Below are 15,801 nucleotides of genomic sequence, written 5' to 3'. Positions count from 1 at the left end.
GCTGTCCACAGACACCTCCAAGGTCATGTTGCTTGACCGCATGAAGCACCATTACCTTCCCAATGAAGTGGTACCTATTGATCTACTCACATCTACATGTTTTCAAACTGCTAGGTTGGCAGAAGCTGATGCTAACAGCGGGAGCTCATCTTGCTCCCCAGATTCAAACTGCTGACCTTTTGGTCAGCAAGTTCAATAGTGCCACTGGGGGTGCAATCATATGGTATAACTCTTCTAAATTTCAAATTCAAACCCATAGCCAATTCAATGTCCCAATGACTACCAACTATTTCTTACTTTGTACAAATTGGCTAGCACAATATGCATACATAATCTGATGTTACACACGCATATCATTTTTCGCCACTGCTGAAGGAAATATTCAATATGCTTGCAAAATGTCCTCTCCTACTGGCTGCTTCCAAATACCAGGAGTGAGTTGCTAAGTTACTTACTGGCTGTGGACTGGGTCAGAGTTGGCCAGATAGAGCTGGTTAAAAATAATTGAAACCTCCCTTCCTGAATCTCTACTGAGCACCTCCCTCTTTTCCACATCCAGTCAGCTAATGGCTGTGGCAGCACATCCCGGGTGCTCTGAAGCTCCCTTCAGAGGTGAAAGACCAACATAATGGCATGAATGCAACATTTCACTCTCTTTGTACAAAACAGGATGACAGCCATTGTCTTTAATTGCATTATAATATACACTCTTCTCCACATGACTTGCACTATTAATACACACAGATCTTCTTCATGTACCCAGATCAAAAGCACACATATGACCACTAAGATGCTATCTTGAGCACATTTGCACATTTACAAATGAACGTATTTGTTCAATGTATTCCCATTACTTTTAACCGAAGAAAGCACTGTTCAAAGAGATATTATCCTTTCTCTTTGTTTATTTATATATACTCCTCTTGACATGAAAAGTGTAAGAATGGAATAATTATGCCTGGATAATTTCTGTAAGAGCACTTAATGTACTTTGCCAATATTTTCTGTGAAAGTTGCCTCAGAATTACTTTGCACATGATTATTCCACTAGATGCACCATTCTATTTATCTAGCTCACCCTGGGGTTTTATAATTTTATCCTTTGCATCAGGCCCAACCCGCTTTGTATAATTCTTTTATCATTTTATATTTTGTGTTATTATGTTATTGTCATTACTTTATTGCACTTCTTTGTTGCTTTTAGTATTTTATTTTATTTTATTCTTTGTTGTATGTGTTTTATTTTGTCTTATTGTAATTCTTGGGCTTGGCCTCATGTTAGCCACTCCGAGTCCCTTCGGAGAGAAGGTGGTGGGGTAGAAATAAAGTTTACTATTATTATTCATGTCATATTTAGATTAGCTGTGCCCAAGTACATGCGGTGGAAACCATAATCATGGTAGCAGTTTGACTATTCTTTGGCAACAAAAGGTATACTTCATAGGCTTTCCTCCTACTTCAACAGATGAGGAACCACTTAGAAACAGTGAGACTTTATGGCAATGATAACAGCTGCTGCCAAATACATAGCATTTCCCTAAATTCACCGGAATACATTCTAAAAGTAGCCTTTAAAAACATGCTGTCAGTCACCTTCTTAGGCATAAAGGATTTTGCTACAGCTAATTCTGTTCTCTATAGGTAGCAGACCATGTGGAATGCAGCAGCTTAGGAGGGAAGATTGGGTTTCAAATCCACACTTGGCTATGAAACTCACAGGGTGTGTTTCAGCAGAAAAGCAATTGAATTATTTTCAAAAGGGCATGGGGTAAGCTACATATGTGACCCTGATTTCTTTGGAGAACAAAGGCAAGAGAACTGTTGAATAATGATGACATATAGATTCAGCATATGGCAAATCACATATTTATATTGTAAGGTGATTTGGCAGCCAACCCTGATGTATGGCAGAGTGGTCCCTCCAGATTTGCGTTTTCAAGCAACTGTGGATCATCATACCCCATCTTAGTAAATGGTGGCAGCGTGGACACAGACAACGCTGAAGTGTATGCATTGACATTGCTGCCATATAATAAATGGGGTGTGTTTTGCCATATTCGTGATGGATTCTGGAACAAAACCACTGAGGGTACAGCAGGACCACTGTATTTGATTATTCTTTTTTTGGACCCGAATACTTAAACTAAATTTGACTTTCAATCAGAAAGACTTTTATGCTTTCATTTATGATTTAAATGCAAAAGAAAAAAATATTTCAATAAAAGTTTTAAAATAAAATAGGCAAGAGTAAAGTAATTTAAAGTACCTTAGGTGTGTTGATAGGCACACCTAAAAATGAGATAGGAAACAATGATTTTTCCTAATGAATACTCTTTTAAAAAAATATATTATCCATGTTTCCTTTCTTTGAGTGCAATAGGCCAAGAGCACAAGAAAGTTATTATTAGGGTTTCATACACATAAGAGCAGAAAGACAAATGAGACTTGATGACAACCATCCCCTGAAGGATCATACGAACGTACCTCGAATTTACAAAGCTTCAAAATGCTGCAGTAGTAGTAGTTAAAGAAAAATCTGTGTGCAGGCTTGATCTCAGCCTAAATTCTGAGATAATTAAGAGTGCCTCATCACTTTACATGGCTTTATATTTGCAGTTCAACTAGGTTCCTTTAGCTGGGTGAAAAGCAGAGCACAGGCTTAAAAAAATCAGTACAGTGGGACCTCAACTTAAGAGTGTCCCAATTTAAGAGCATTTCAAGTTAAGAGCTGTTGCTTGACTGTGTTCACTTTGCCATACGAGCAACATTTTGAGTTAAGATCTAGCACCAGAGGGAGGACTAGAGCAAAAGTCCAGAGCTTTATGGATTGAAGGGAGCAGTCTCTATCTAGAACCATGGTGAAGATTATGATCTTTTGAATTCTCTACAAAAACTGTGCAGAAAATAATTCCATCTGGGATTAATCCCTTGTGCCTCTTGTGGTGGATACCACATGCCTCAAGGAGGTTCTCCCTGGCTGGAAGCCAAGTAATATCCAAGACAGGAAAATTCTTTGCTGTACTAAAGGAGATGACTGCTTAATCTGTTTAATAGTGCAATGTACTACTAATTCATGAATATATCCTTCTCAAGATTTATGTACTTTCTTGCATAGAATCACTGAATGAAGGATTTATAGCCATGGTTTACAATAGCTTCTCAGCATGTTTCCCTCAGACGGCTGCTCTGCTATCACTTCCAACACTGAACTATTTTAATGATTCATTTTTCTACTCCCACCAAGCTGGCAAAAATACCAGCAATTGCTCCAAAATATTAGTAATTACAAATGAAAGGGAAAGGTGTGTCACTGTATTAAACAGTACTCTGTGTCTTCTTCATTATGTACCCAATGCAGTGAAAACAAATCCACTTTGCATCCTATTCACTTATTCAGTTGAAAGTTTAGAATGTGTTAAACTCCATTTTATTGTCAAATCCTTAATTTTAATATTTTATGAAAAGAAGGTTTTACTATATTAAATCTCAAATAAGGATAATATAATCAGCCCTTCATATCCACAGATTCTGTACCCATGGATTCAACCAAGCTATAACACAGTCATAAAGCAAGTATTGACTTTGCCATTTTATACAAGGGACACCTTTTTACTATGGCATTATATATAAAAGGATTTAAGAACCCACATATTTTGGTATCTATGAGGTGGGGACAAATACTAAGCACAAACTATGTATCACAATAAATGCAAAGTAGACACCCCCAGTTGATATTTAATGAATTTTTCTTTCAATATGAGATAGACATTAGCATCTAGATATGCATGTCAATTTCTGATCATTTGGAATCCAAAAACACAGTTACATTGTTAAGACAAAAATTGTGTCTTCTTAATAAGCTCTTAAAATAAATTCAGCAGTAGCATTTCCTCAAGATGCTCAAGAATTGATCTCCAGAAGCCAAATGGAATTATGTAAATTCCATTTGCAGAATAGAACCCTCAGTGATTCTCACATAGCTCTCAAAGCATATGCATGCAAGCAATCTCAGTTTGAATCCGAGCATAAATTTCACCCCATAATTAGTCTCATATCACTCACATTATTCTCTCACTAGCAGAATTAGCAGGTATTTTTGGTTGGTTAGATTTAATACTTCATGCTGATGTTGCTGAAACAGTGACAATACTGCAACTATTATATTCATATCTTTATCCTTTCTTGTTTCTCTGAATATGCTCACTACAAGCTCTAAACCTGGGCACCAGCAAAGAAACACATATGTATTTTCAAAGTCCATCAGTCCCCACAACGGCAAAAAATAATCTATCGCAATATATTTTACTCTCTAGTGTGCAGGAGGAATATAATCTTTGCCTCTTTCATTATCACATGCAAGAATGAAGAGTCTGAAAAGTAATCACTCCTCTGGACAGGGTTCTAAGTGTTTCTGCACATTTCTGTTTGACTACACTAGTAGTCAAATAGTCTAGAAATTTTAACAACCTACCCTTCCCCCTAAAAAACATGGTTCAGCTTAACCATGAGTCAATGTGAGAACTACATACTAACTCTTATCAAAAGAGAACCACCCCTATATCTGAGTAGTGTGGCAAAAGGGAAGAGCTTAGTCTGGCCCAGGAGTACCTAAAAGAAGCACCAATTCCCATCTACTCTCCTCTTCATAGTGGCACAGCTTCTGGACTTTTTGAATGCCTGGTTAAAGAAATGGCAGTAGTGGCAGCCAGGGGCAACTGGCCCTCTGAAATGGCACTAGTGATTCCACCTCACTGCAGAATGGCCCTCGTCTTCTCTACAGGTCATATCAAAATCCATAATTTTGGGCCCAGAATCTCCCCTTAAGTTATGCATGAATATATACAGTATTCATATTTGGTGTCTTTAAAAATGTTTCCAAAACATTAGTTTTCACACAAAGTTTTTTGTGCAGGAAGCAAAATCTTTATATGCAAAAGACAGTTTCTCCTAAAAAATAATTTCTTCCCCAAATGAATTTCCTTTCACCCTATCTCAAAGATTGAAAAACTGAATGGCAATCTTTGATGTGTCTTAATATGTTGCTGTGTTGAAACATCATTTTAGCAAGGACAAGAAATATATGAGTATTCTTAACATCACTAGTGTACTGAAATGATTTTTTAAAATCCTTGCACAAGGCAGAAAGGTCACAAGAATATTTACTGCAGTAAACAAATTTTCAGATGGTTCTAAAACAGCAGTGGTAAATGTATTTGCTCATTACACCATGTAACACAATTTTTGCCCCTGAGTTATAAATGCTATTTCCTAATTGGTTCTAGCATAAAAACATGGAAAAGGGTGATTAATCTGCAAAAACCTTGGTTTTGTGGGACATTCTGCAGCACATTTTGCTATATTTTTTCAACGACTATCTGATAGACTCTCAACCAATTTAACATAGTTTGTGGCAGCCACAAAAATGAAGTTTCTGGAGTAGAACAACTACTTTTAAAGTAAGTACCACAGAATTAAGCAGGAAATAACACTTTCAAACCAGGAACAGATTTTTTTAAATTTTGTTATATTGTGTTACTAATGAAGCTAGATATACTGCCTAAATAGAGCTAGTAAATTTGTAATACATGAAAATAAGCTAGTTAAAAAGATCGACATTATGCTTGATTTTTTAAAAAATCAAAACCCAATGATAAGCATGGAATAGAGTAAACAAAATATGCATCCTAAATAAATAATAGGAGGAAAAGAAAGTTCTTACAATTCAATGTTCATGAATTATAATGGTTATGTACTGCAAACATAAAGACAAGAAGGAAGGGGTTATAAATTTATTATTTTAGGAGGCTTTCATTAACTTTTGAACATGGCAGGCTTTCTGTAGATAAAACATTCTGTCATCACAGCTATGTATGAAAAAAGCCCTGAGGTGGGAACAGACTCAGGAAGAGCCATCTTCTTAGTTGCATAAGTGGAAACCTATTCCTATTGTATTGTAAAAGGAAATTTCTACAGACATATCAGCATATCTCTGAATGTAATCACCATCACATGGGTAGTTTAATTTTATGAAATCAAATGTCTGTTTATTTCTTCAGCATATAAAATAGTTGGTTCAGCAATATCAGCATGCACACCAGTCTCAGCTGTGCTTACTAATTATATCTATTCCAATCAGTTAAAACATTACTTTTTTCACTTTCCCTCACCACATCATTATTACTGTGCATAGAACAACCTGAACAATTTATAGTCATATTGCAGCCACTTCCCACAGTATCCTATGCACTATCACAAAAATTGCTTCAAGTTGTTTACACAGGGATTTCCACATAAATATTCTCCTTATGATCAGCTATTTCAGGCATGTCAAACTTATTTTCATCAAGGGACACACCAGCCTTATGGTTGCCTTCAAAGGGCCTGTGAACCTATAGAGGGAGAAGCCATTGATACAGAGGGTCAACTACAGGGTTTGTTTGTTTTTTTACATAGTGGTCGGTGCACTTTAGTTTTTTATCCAATTTGGGGACCCATATGTTACTGAACGACAACTCCATAGGTTTATGACATCTGGGTGAATTCTAAAAATGATATTTAAAAATGCATTTGCTATCCTCCAGAGATTTAAAAATCAGCATAATATAAAATAGGGTATATAACAATTAAAAGGTATAAATAAACTATGGTGCCTCTATTACAGTCACTTAATCTCATAAAAATAAATGTCAGGTTATAGGGAATGGGAAAAAATTCAAACATTGCCCAATTATTATTTGTAATATTAATAATCAAAAGGACCTTGTTGCATAAGAATACAAGCTGATCTTAAATATTTACAGAAAGATATACAGACATACATAGGTAGAAACAAAGGAACTGAAAAGGGCCAAAGGTAACAGCAAACATTTTGAAAAACGGAATCCATATTACCAGCAGTGTCTATTCCACCAATAGACTAACACAAATGTAAGCAAATACTACCGTAAGTTATTAAAATTCAGAACTATATTTCTCTGCACATCTAGCATATAGCATAATTTATGAAAGCAGTCATATAGAGGAAAACTGGAAGTCCTAATGAGTGCCAAATGTTACATATACAAGGAATTAAGTTAATTCCCTCAAAGACCTCTACCACGTTTCCATTTCATCACTTAGACATACAACATGTTTTGCCTTCAGCAGAAACAGAAAACAGAGAGATTATATAATAACTAGCTGTACCCTGCCACGCGTTGCTGTGGCCTATAGTAAATCTTTTCAAAGTAGAGCTAGATATCTGGAGTATTATGAAAGAGAAGTACCTACCTATTCCTTCCCCCTTTTTCTCCCCCTTTCTCTCCTTCCTTCCTTCTCTTCCTCTTTCTTCTTCCTTTTTTCTTTTCTTTCCCTTTCTCTTTCTTCCTTCTCTGCCTCTTTCCTTCCTTCCTTCTTTTGGTTTTTGTTTCCGTTCTTCCTTTTGTCTGTCCTTCCTTCCTCCCCCCTCTTTCTCTTTCTTTCTCTTTTTCCTTTGCTCCTCTTTCCTTCCTTCCTTCCTTCCTTCTCTTCCTCTTTCCTTCTTCCTTTTTTCTTTTCTTTCCCTTTCTCTTTCTTCCTTCTCTGCCTCTTTCCTTCCTTCCTTCCTGTGGTTTTTGTTTCCATTCTTTCTTTTGTCTGTCCTTCCTTCCCCCCTCTTTCTCTTTCTTTCTCTTCTTCCCTCACTCCTCTTTCCTTCTTTTTCTTTCCTTATCTCCTTCCTTCTTTCTCTACCCATTTCTTTCCATCCCTCTTCATTTCCTCTTTCTCTCTTTTCTTCCTTCTCTACCTCTTTCCTTCTTTCCTTCACTCTTTGCTTCCATGTTTCCATCTCTGTTTCCTTCCTTCCTTCAATGTTTTTCCTCTTCCTTGATTGGGCCCACCGCAGGAAAGGAAGGGGGTGTGTCTTACCGGAGGGGGGTGGGAGGAGGGAAGGATTGAGTGAGGGAGGGACGGGGTGGGGGGCAAAGGAAGGGGCGTGTCTTACCGGAGGGGTGTGGGAGGAGGGAAGGATTGAGTCTGGGAGGGAAGGGGTGGGGGTGGGGCGAAGGAAGGGGGCGTGTCTTACCGGAGGGGGTGGGAGGAGGGAAGGATTGAGTCTGGGAGGGAAGGGGTGGGGGTGGGCGAAGGAAGGGGGTGTGTCTTACCGGAGGGGGGTGGGAGGAGGGAAGGATTGAGTCTGGGAGGGAAGGGGTGCGGGGACGAAGGAAGGGGGCGTGTCGTGTGGGCAGGGGAAGATGAAGGAGGGGGAGGAGGGATGGTTTTGACAGGGCGGGAAGGGGCGTGGCGGGGCTTGGAGTGGGCAGGGCTTCCTTGGAGGCGGCGTGTTGTGGCGTGATTGTATGGGGAGGCAGGGGGAGGGAGGGGCCGTGGTGTGGGGTGATCGCACGGGGCGGGGCGACGGAAGATGGGGGCGTGGCTTGTGTAGAGGGAGCGTTGGCCGGCAGACCATGTGCACGCGCCAGGGAACTTGCGGCTGGGTGCCATTGCGCATGCTCAGTTATTTTGTCGTTTTGTGAGTGTGTTGTTGTGTTGTTTTTTATTTTGATTCGATTTGTTTGTACCTTGTGGGTTGAAGTATGTGCATGGGAATTTTGGTTAATTTTCGTTGGGTTTTTTTTTAGTTTTGCTGTCCCGTTGGAACCCCCTTACAGATTTATAGATATAGATTAGTTTAGAGCACCTTATTCTAAGCAAAATGTATCCAAAATGTTTCTGACTGCTTAAGAGTTCCAGGTGTTCCTTCACTAAACTCTTATTCAGGAAGTCAGCTATTACTAACAGTGTTATGGGTTTTGAAGAGGCACCAACACAGAGCGAAAGGAAGAAATGTGACAAGAGGAAGGCATATTGAACAAACCCTTGTCTTGACCGCCTTCCATCTGGAAATCTATGTCCTCAACATGAAAGACCATGAGGATCCAGAATAGGTTTTCACAGTCACTTATGGACTCATCACCATGACTTTACCTTTGGAAGACTATCATACTTGGCCACAAGTGATCACCTATGATGGTGATGATTCAACTATAAAGCTAATAATAATAATAATCCTCTGGCTGGTAACACTATAAAAGCAATATGTTTTTGGAAACAATAAACATTGATAAAATCACGATCTGTCAATTGCAAAAGGCCACTTTACTTGGATCTGCGTGCATCATTAAAAAATACATCACACAGTCCTAAAACGCCTGGGAAGTGTTTGACTTGTGATTTTGTGATACAAAATCCAGCATCTAGATCTTGTGTGCTGTGACATACTGTGTTTTTGTGTCAGTAAAATAGTAATAATAACAACTTTATTTTTGTACCCCGCCTCCATCTCCCCGAAGGGACTCGGCGTAGCTTATATGGGGCCAAGCCCGATCAACACAGTTAAAAAGTAACAGCTTAAAATGCAAACAACAATATGAAACAAAATAAAACAACATTATAACAATACAGAAACAGGTATCAAAACCAACAACTAACTCAATTTTATCATGTTTTTAGTGAGAGTCTACAACACAGGAATATTACCTATAGATCATGCCACCAGCAAACATGCAACAAATAAACATGTGCAGAATGGTCTGATGGATGCGAAGAAAAAGATTTGTAGGTAAATCTATAAGATTCTCCACATAAACAGGAAAGAAAATAAATGTAATTAAGGAAAAAATGAAACCTACAGAGTTTTTCCCAAAAACAAATTGACTAAGAATCCTTCAGCAGGAAAAATGCTTCAACAGCAGAGAACAAGATTAAATCCAGGACTCCTTAATTAGCAAAATTAGCAAAACGCAAGGTAAGAAAACAAGCAAAGCACAAAGATTGAGCAATGGCTGCCTGATGTGAGTAATTGCTACCTCCACAAGAACCAGCTAAAAGATTTCTTATTGTTGAATTTCAAAAGATAAAATATTTGTATTTTTAACAAAAGTATACAGCAAGATCCACATTGCTATGTGTTCCTTGACAGACTGTGGTTACCTGACACCATTAACATGATTGAATGTCATTAAATTAACATACTTCAAGTTCTAACGCATCATAGAATTATGTTAAAAGCCCTAAAGATTCCGAGAGAGATATTCTTTATAGAAATGTGTTGATCCTCCAACAAAACTCTATTTAACTTATACTGCTTCCACAGCATTTGTTAGAAGGATGACCTAACAAATTCCTAGAGAGAGACCCCTCCCCCCCCCCCCCCCCAAGGTATAGGCCACCAGTCCTGTAAGTCCTGCTCCACAAATCCCCTTTAAACAAGCAGGTATTTACTGGTGCGCAGCAGCTGGTTACTGAAATGAGTTTGTTGTTGTTCATTCGTTCAGTCGTCTCTGACTCTTCGTGACCTCATGGACCAGCCCACGCCAGAGCTCCCTGTCAGCCGTCACCACCCCCAGCTCCTTCAAGGTCAGTCCACTCACTTCAAGGATGCCATCCATCCATCTTGCCCTTGGTCGGCCCCTCTTCCTTTTCCCTTCCACTTTCCCCAGCATAATTGTCTTCTCTAGGCTTTGCAAAAAATACACTGATGCAAAAAATACTAGAAGACTGAAAAATCCAGTTGCGTTGTAAACTGGGTCCCAATTCCCAAACTTCATAGTATATGTTAACTAGGGCAGGCCTAACTGACTGAATACCATCAGCCATGTACTGTGATCTAATCAACTTCTTGTGAAACCGACCCTACTATCACACCAAATAAAAAGCAGAACAAACCTACAGGGCTGATAGGTGACTTGTTACGTCATGAACCAGGCCAATGGGCCTTTACTAGAGACTGAAATAAACCAGATTATTGAGATAAGCTTTATTTTAACATTCTGAAATACTATACACAATCTATTTTTACAAAGTGGGAAGTACACTATTGTTGCACATCTGTCTTACTGTAGAAACTAGAGGCAATTATGGTTGTTTGAAAGTAGAGTTGTCCCCGCCCCACAGTTCACAGCAGTTACAAGCACAGCTCCCCATGAAAGTGCAAAAACTGTGAATGTCTCCAGAGTGGATTGAGACAACACCACCACAGTCCCCAGAAGGTTGGGGGGGGGGGGGAGCTAGTTCCACATGCAATTTCACTTACCTGCAGATGGCACCTCCTTTTCCCTGCCCTGCATGCTGCGAGCATCTGCTTCATCCAGGTTATGGAAGAAAGGTACCAAAGGGAACGGAAAATTGCAGCAAACAGGAAGAGAAGTAGGAGAAACTGGCTCTGTGGATGCCTGCACCATCATTTACTCTATGGATACAGTTCCTCCTTTTTTCTGTGTGCACATGTTTCTGTTCCTACCTTTACCTTCCTTCTTTTGCTTGGGTAAGAAAGACATTCGTGGCACACAGGAAAGGAAGATGACTTGCATCCTCAGGGTAAGTGAAGTTGTGAGCAGGGTCAGTTTCTAATCTTCCTGCCCCCTGTGAGTATCTATTTCCCCTGGACAAAGCAAGGGAGGTCCAAAACAAAACACAAAAGCGTAGCACTATTGCCTTCTGAACAGGTTCCTCCCCACCTCCTGAGGATGGTGCTGCCATGTGAATGGTGGGAGCATGCAGGAGCTTGTGGCACAAGCCAGCAAATAATCAAGACCACAAGTGTGAAACCAATAAAAGTGGATGGGTGACTAGAATTTCATGAGGGTAAATGTGTGGCTACCAGCAAAACAATGCATTTCTGAATCTGGTAAACACATCTGATGAATACATGAATGCACAGTTAATACCTAAAGATTGTTTTACTCATAAGTACATTGAGTTATCAATTAAAATCAGCTAGTTGCACCTAATTTATCCGAGAGATACAAAATAAATAATATTAATGTATTGTCGAAGGCTTTCATGGCTGGAATCACTCCGTTCTTGTGGGTTTTTTCGGGCTATATGGCCATGTTCTAGAGGCATTTCTCCTGACGTTTCGCCTGCATCTCTGAGGATGCTTGCCATAGATGCAGGCGAAACGTCAGGAGAAATGCCTCTAGAACATGGCCATATAGCCCAAAAAACCCACAAGAACTAAATAATATTAGCCAAAATTCTATGGATCTGGGCCTATTATAACACAAGGCTGTTGTTGTGTGCTTTCTTGGCAATATTAGTTCAGAGTGAGGTTACCTTTCCTTTGAGGACAAAAGAATGTGACTTGAACAAGATCATACTGTGGGTTTCCATGGCTAAGCAGTGACTCTAACCTACACATGTCAAACGCAAGGTCTATGAGCAGAATTCAACCCTCCACATCATTTTATGCAGCCTGTAAGGCTTCCAGTGCCAGGGCAACAGAGTAACATTTATAAAGTCTTACAATTAAAAACAGCCCTTTGAAGGCAACCATAAGGCTGATGTGACCCTCAGTGAATATGAGATTGACACCCATGCTTCTCGTCTCCAGAATCATAGTCCTATGGCTCTCTCAATGCAGTACTAGACACACCTAATTTTATGTGGATTTCATTCTGTATTTATAGGTTTTCACATATGAATAGTTCCTCATTCACAAGTTCATCAGATATTCTCTTATCACAACACTACTTGTTATATCTCAATGATTAAAATAGTATTTCTACACATGAAACAAAGTTACGGCATGGCACCATAAAATAAATGGGGCTTATATGAAGTAAATATTCACAGTACATAGATCCCATTATTTTTGCTTAGGTTTTCCAGGCCACTTTTATATCACTCCACATAAAAAGGGTAATTACCATGCTACTGAGCTATTCTGAATTATCATTCTTGTTTCAATGAAAGCCAAAGCCTGGTATTAGTCAGAGGCAGGAGTAAAAATCCCACTAAGCATGAGAACAGACAATGAGTTGTTTTAAAGTTTCCACTGCATGAATGTATGTATTCATTCTGACACAGACTATTCTGGCAATCAGTCAAACACCTGGGCCAAGCCCTTTCATAGAGCATGAGGTTTGAATTACCCATTGCTGTTTACAGATCCTTGTATTTTAGGTAACAGCAGAAAAGTTAATTCATCTACGGCTGAAGCAACATGGTTTGCACAGAACTATGAATTTCATCCATGAATACTCACGGAGTTGCCACATTGGTAAAACTCCCTTCTCTTGCCCATTCAGTTTCCATACCTTTTGTACTACATGTCCCATACACCAGATGGACAAATTTGTATGCTGGTGGTTGTTGATAATGGCTTTAAACTTGTGATATTGTACAGCCTAAGGAAAAAAAAGTGTGGTGTTTCATAAGATAATGAACCAAATTTCAAAGAAGCTCCTCAGATCCTGGACCAGTGCCTGGCAGCTATGATGAAGGCTAACAAGCTGAAACTTAATCCAGACCAGACAGAGGTCCTCATGGTCAGTTGTGAGGCCGATCGGGGTATTTGGTAACAACCTGTGCTCAACAGGATTACACTCCCCCTGAGGACACAGGTCTGCAGTCTGGGGGTCCTCCTGGATTCAGCGCTGAAGCTTGATGCTCAGTGACCAGGAGGGCCTTTGCACAATTAAAGGTTGTGTGCCAGCTGCAACCATACCTCAAGAAGCCTGACTTGGTTACAGTGGTCCATGCTTTGGTTACATCCAGATTCGATTACTGCAGTGCACCCTTTGTTGGGCTGCCTTTGAAGACAGCCCAGAAACTGCAACTGGTCCAAAGGTCGGCAGCCAGGCTTCTAACTGGATCTAATTATAGGGAGTGCACAATACCCCTATTAAAGCAGCCCCATTGGTTCCCGATAAGTTTCCGGTCCCAATTCAAGGTGCAAGTTATGACTTATAAAGCTCTAAATGGTTCGGGTCCTGCCTATCTTTGAGACCGCATCTTCCCCTATGAACCGGCAGGGGCTCTAAGATCCACCAGAGATGTCCGCCTCTCGCTCCCATGACCTTCACAAGCATGGTTGGTGACAACAAGGGATTGGGCCTTCTCTGTGGTGGCCCCCCGACTTTGAAACTCCCTTCCCTGGTAGATTAGGCAAGCTTCCACACTGTCTTCCTTTTGGAGGGATTTGAAAAGCTGGATGTTCCAGTTAGCATTTGAGAATGGCTAGTCTGCGTTGGAGAGCCATTACATTTCCGCAGAAGCTGTACCTACTGATCTACTCACAACTGCGTGTTTTCGAACTGCTAGGTTAGCAGAAGCTGGGGCTAACAGCGGGAACTCACCCTGCTCCCTGGATTCAAACCGCGCAACCTTTCAGTCAGCAAGTTATGCTCAGCGGTTTAACCCACTGTACCACCAAGGGATCTGCTATATTTTACTATGATCTTATTTTAATTGTTTATGTTTTAATGGATTGTTTTGGTTTTATGTTTTGTGGGCATTTTGACCCACATATAAGCCACCCCAAGTCCATTCGGGGAGACAGTGGCAGGGTATAGGAATAAAGTTATTGTTATTCTTATTATTTCATCCAGGATGGAATGGGGCTGCAAAATGTCAAAGATCCCCCCCCCCCACTTTTGCACAGTCAGTTTCCCAACTGGATATCTCATAACAAGGTGGGCTAATATGTATGCTGTTATTGGTTGTGGTTGCTGCTGGCTTTAGCATGATTTTGCTAAATGGTACTGCGCTGCGTGAAATAAAAGTGTGGTGTCAAATACTGATGATAATAGTGATTATTATGATAAAGGTATTGCACCCAGGCATGAGTGGAGCTGCAACATGACTAAGAATCCCCCCTTCGCCCAGTCAGTTTCCCCAACTTGTGTACTGCATATCCCATACACCAGGTCAGCTAATTTGTATGATGCTGATGGTTGTGGTTGCTGTTGTCTTTAGCTTGGTTTTGTTAAATGGTATTGTACAGCATGAAGTAAAAGTGTGGTGCCAAATATTGATGATAATAAAAGTATTTCACCCAGAATGGAATGGGACTGCCACATGGCTTAGACCCCACCCCACTTTTCTGCCCAGTCCATTTCTGCAACTTGTGTACTACATATCCTATATACCAGGTGGGCTAATTTGTATGCTGCTGGTGGTTGTGGTTGCTGCTGGCTTTATCTTGGTTTTGCTAAATGGTATTGCACAGCATAAAATAGTAGTGTGGTGCCAAATACTGATGATGATGATGATGATGATGATGATGATGATGATGATGAGGAAGACACTGCACCAGGGAATGAGTGGGGCCACCACATGGCTAATATTCCTCCTTTTACCCAGTCAGTTTCCCCAACTTGTGTACTGCATAACCCATACATCAGGTGGGATCGTTTGTATGCTGCTGGTGGTTGTGGTTCAAAAGAGGCTCAAAATACACAGAGCTCAAAATACACAGAGCAAGACCTTCCTTCCTTCCTTCCAGCCCCCTCCTCGCCCTCCCCTTTGCCTCCCCCTCCCTCGTGCCAGATGGGTCCTACCCAGAATCCCACAAAACCGCTCCAAACCCAAACAGAGACAATGGCATCACGAAGGCCCCCAACAAGAGCCAGATAATAATGGACGTGACACGCTCCCCCCCCTCCTCCTCCCCCTCCTGCCGCCCTCCCCACAGCCTCAAGGATGAAGCACAGCTTGGGTGCTTCATCTACCACTGCTGCTGCTGCTGCCTCCTCCCTCCCTCCCTGCCTCCCTGCCTGGCCGCCCTTGTTTTACCTCAGGGCTGCTGAGGCGGTGGGGACCCCTGCTTCCTCTTCCTCCTCCTCCTCGCTCTTCTTCATCGTCCTCGTCCTCCGGCCAGGGCAGAGAGGTGGCCGCCGCCTTGGGGGAGAGGCTCGGCGAAGAGGCAAACCCTCACACAATAAGAAACATCAGGAGCAACCCAGCAGCCTTTCTCCCTCGCTCGCTCGCTCTCTGACTGACTGGCTGGCTGGCTGGAGCAACCGGCCGCCAACGACGCCAGCGAGCCCGCCTCGTGCA

General features: G+C 40.9%; 1 protein-coding gene across 6 annotated transcripts in view; it reads right to left on the bottom strand.

Moving 5' to 3' along the window:
- Positions 1-15,766, bottom strand: part of LOC132771497 (USP6 N-terminal-like protein) — an 87,258-nt gene extending 71,492 nt beyond the window's left edge. For all 6 annotated transcript variants that reach the window (XM_060769613.2, XM_060769623.2, XM_060769604.2 and 3 more), the window contains exon 1: positions 15,538-15,766. The gene's annotated coding sequence lies outside the window, so the exon portion shown is untranslated. The remainder of the gene's footprint in view (positions 1-15,537) is intronic.
- Between the last annotated feature and the right edge of the window lie 35 nt (positions 15,767-15,801).

Source organism: Anolis sagrei, chromosome 1 (genome assembly GCF_037176765.1).
Source record: "Anolis sagrei isolate rAnoSag1 chromosome 1, rAnoSag1.mat, whole genome shotgun sequence".
In the NCBI taxonomy this organism is placed as follows: Eukaryota; Metazoa; Chordata; class Lepidosauria; order Squamata; family Dactyloidae; genus Anolis; species Anolis sagrei.
The sequence above is the reverse complement of the archived record's forward strand: the minus strand, read 5'-3'. Positions and strand labels throughout refer to the sequence as shown.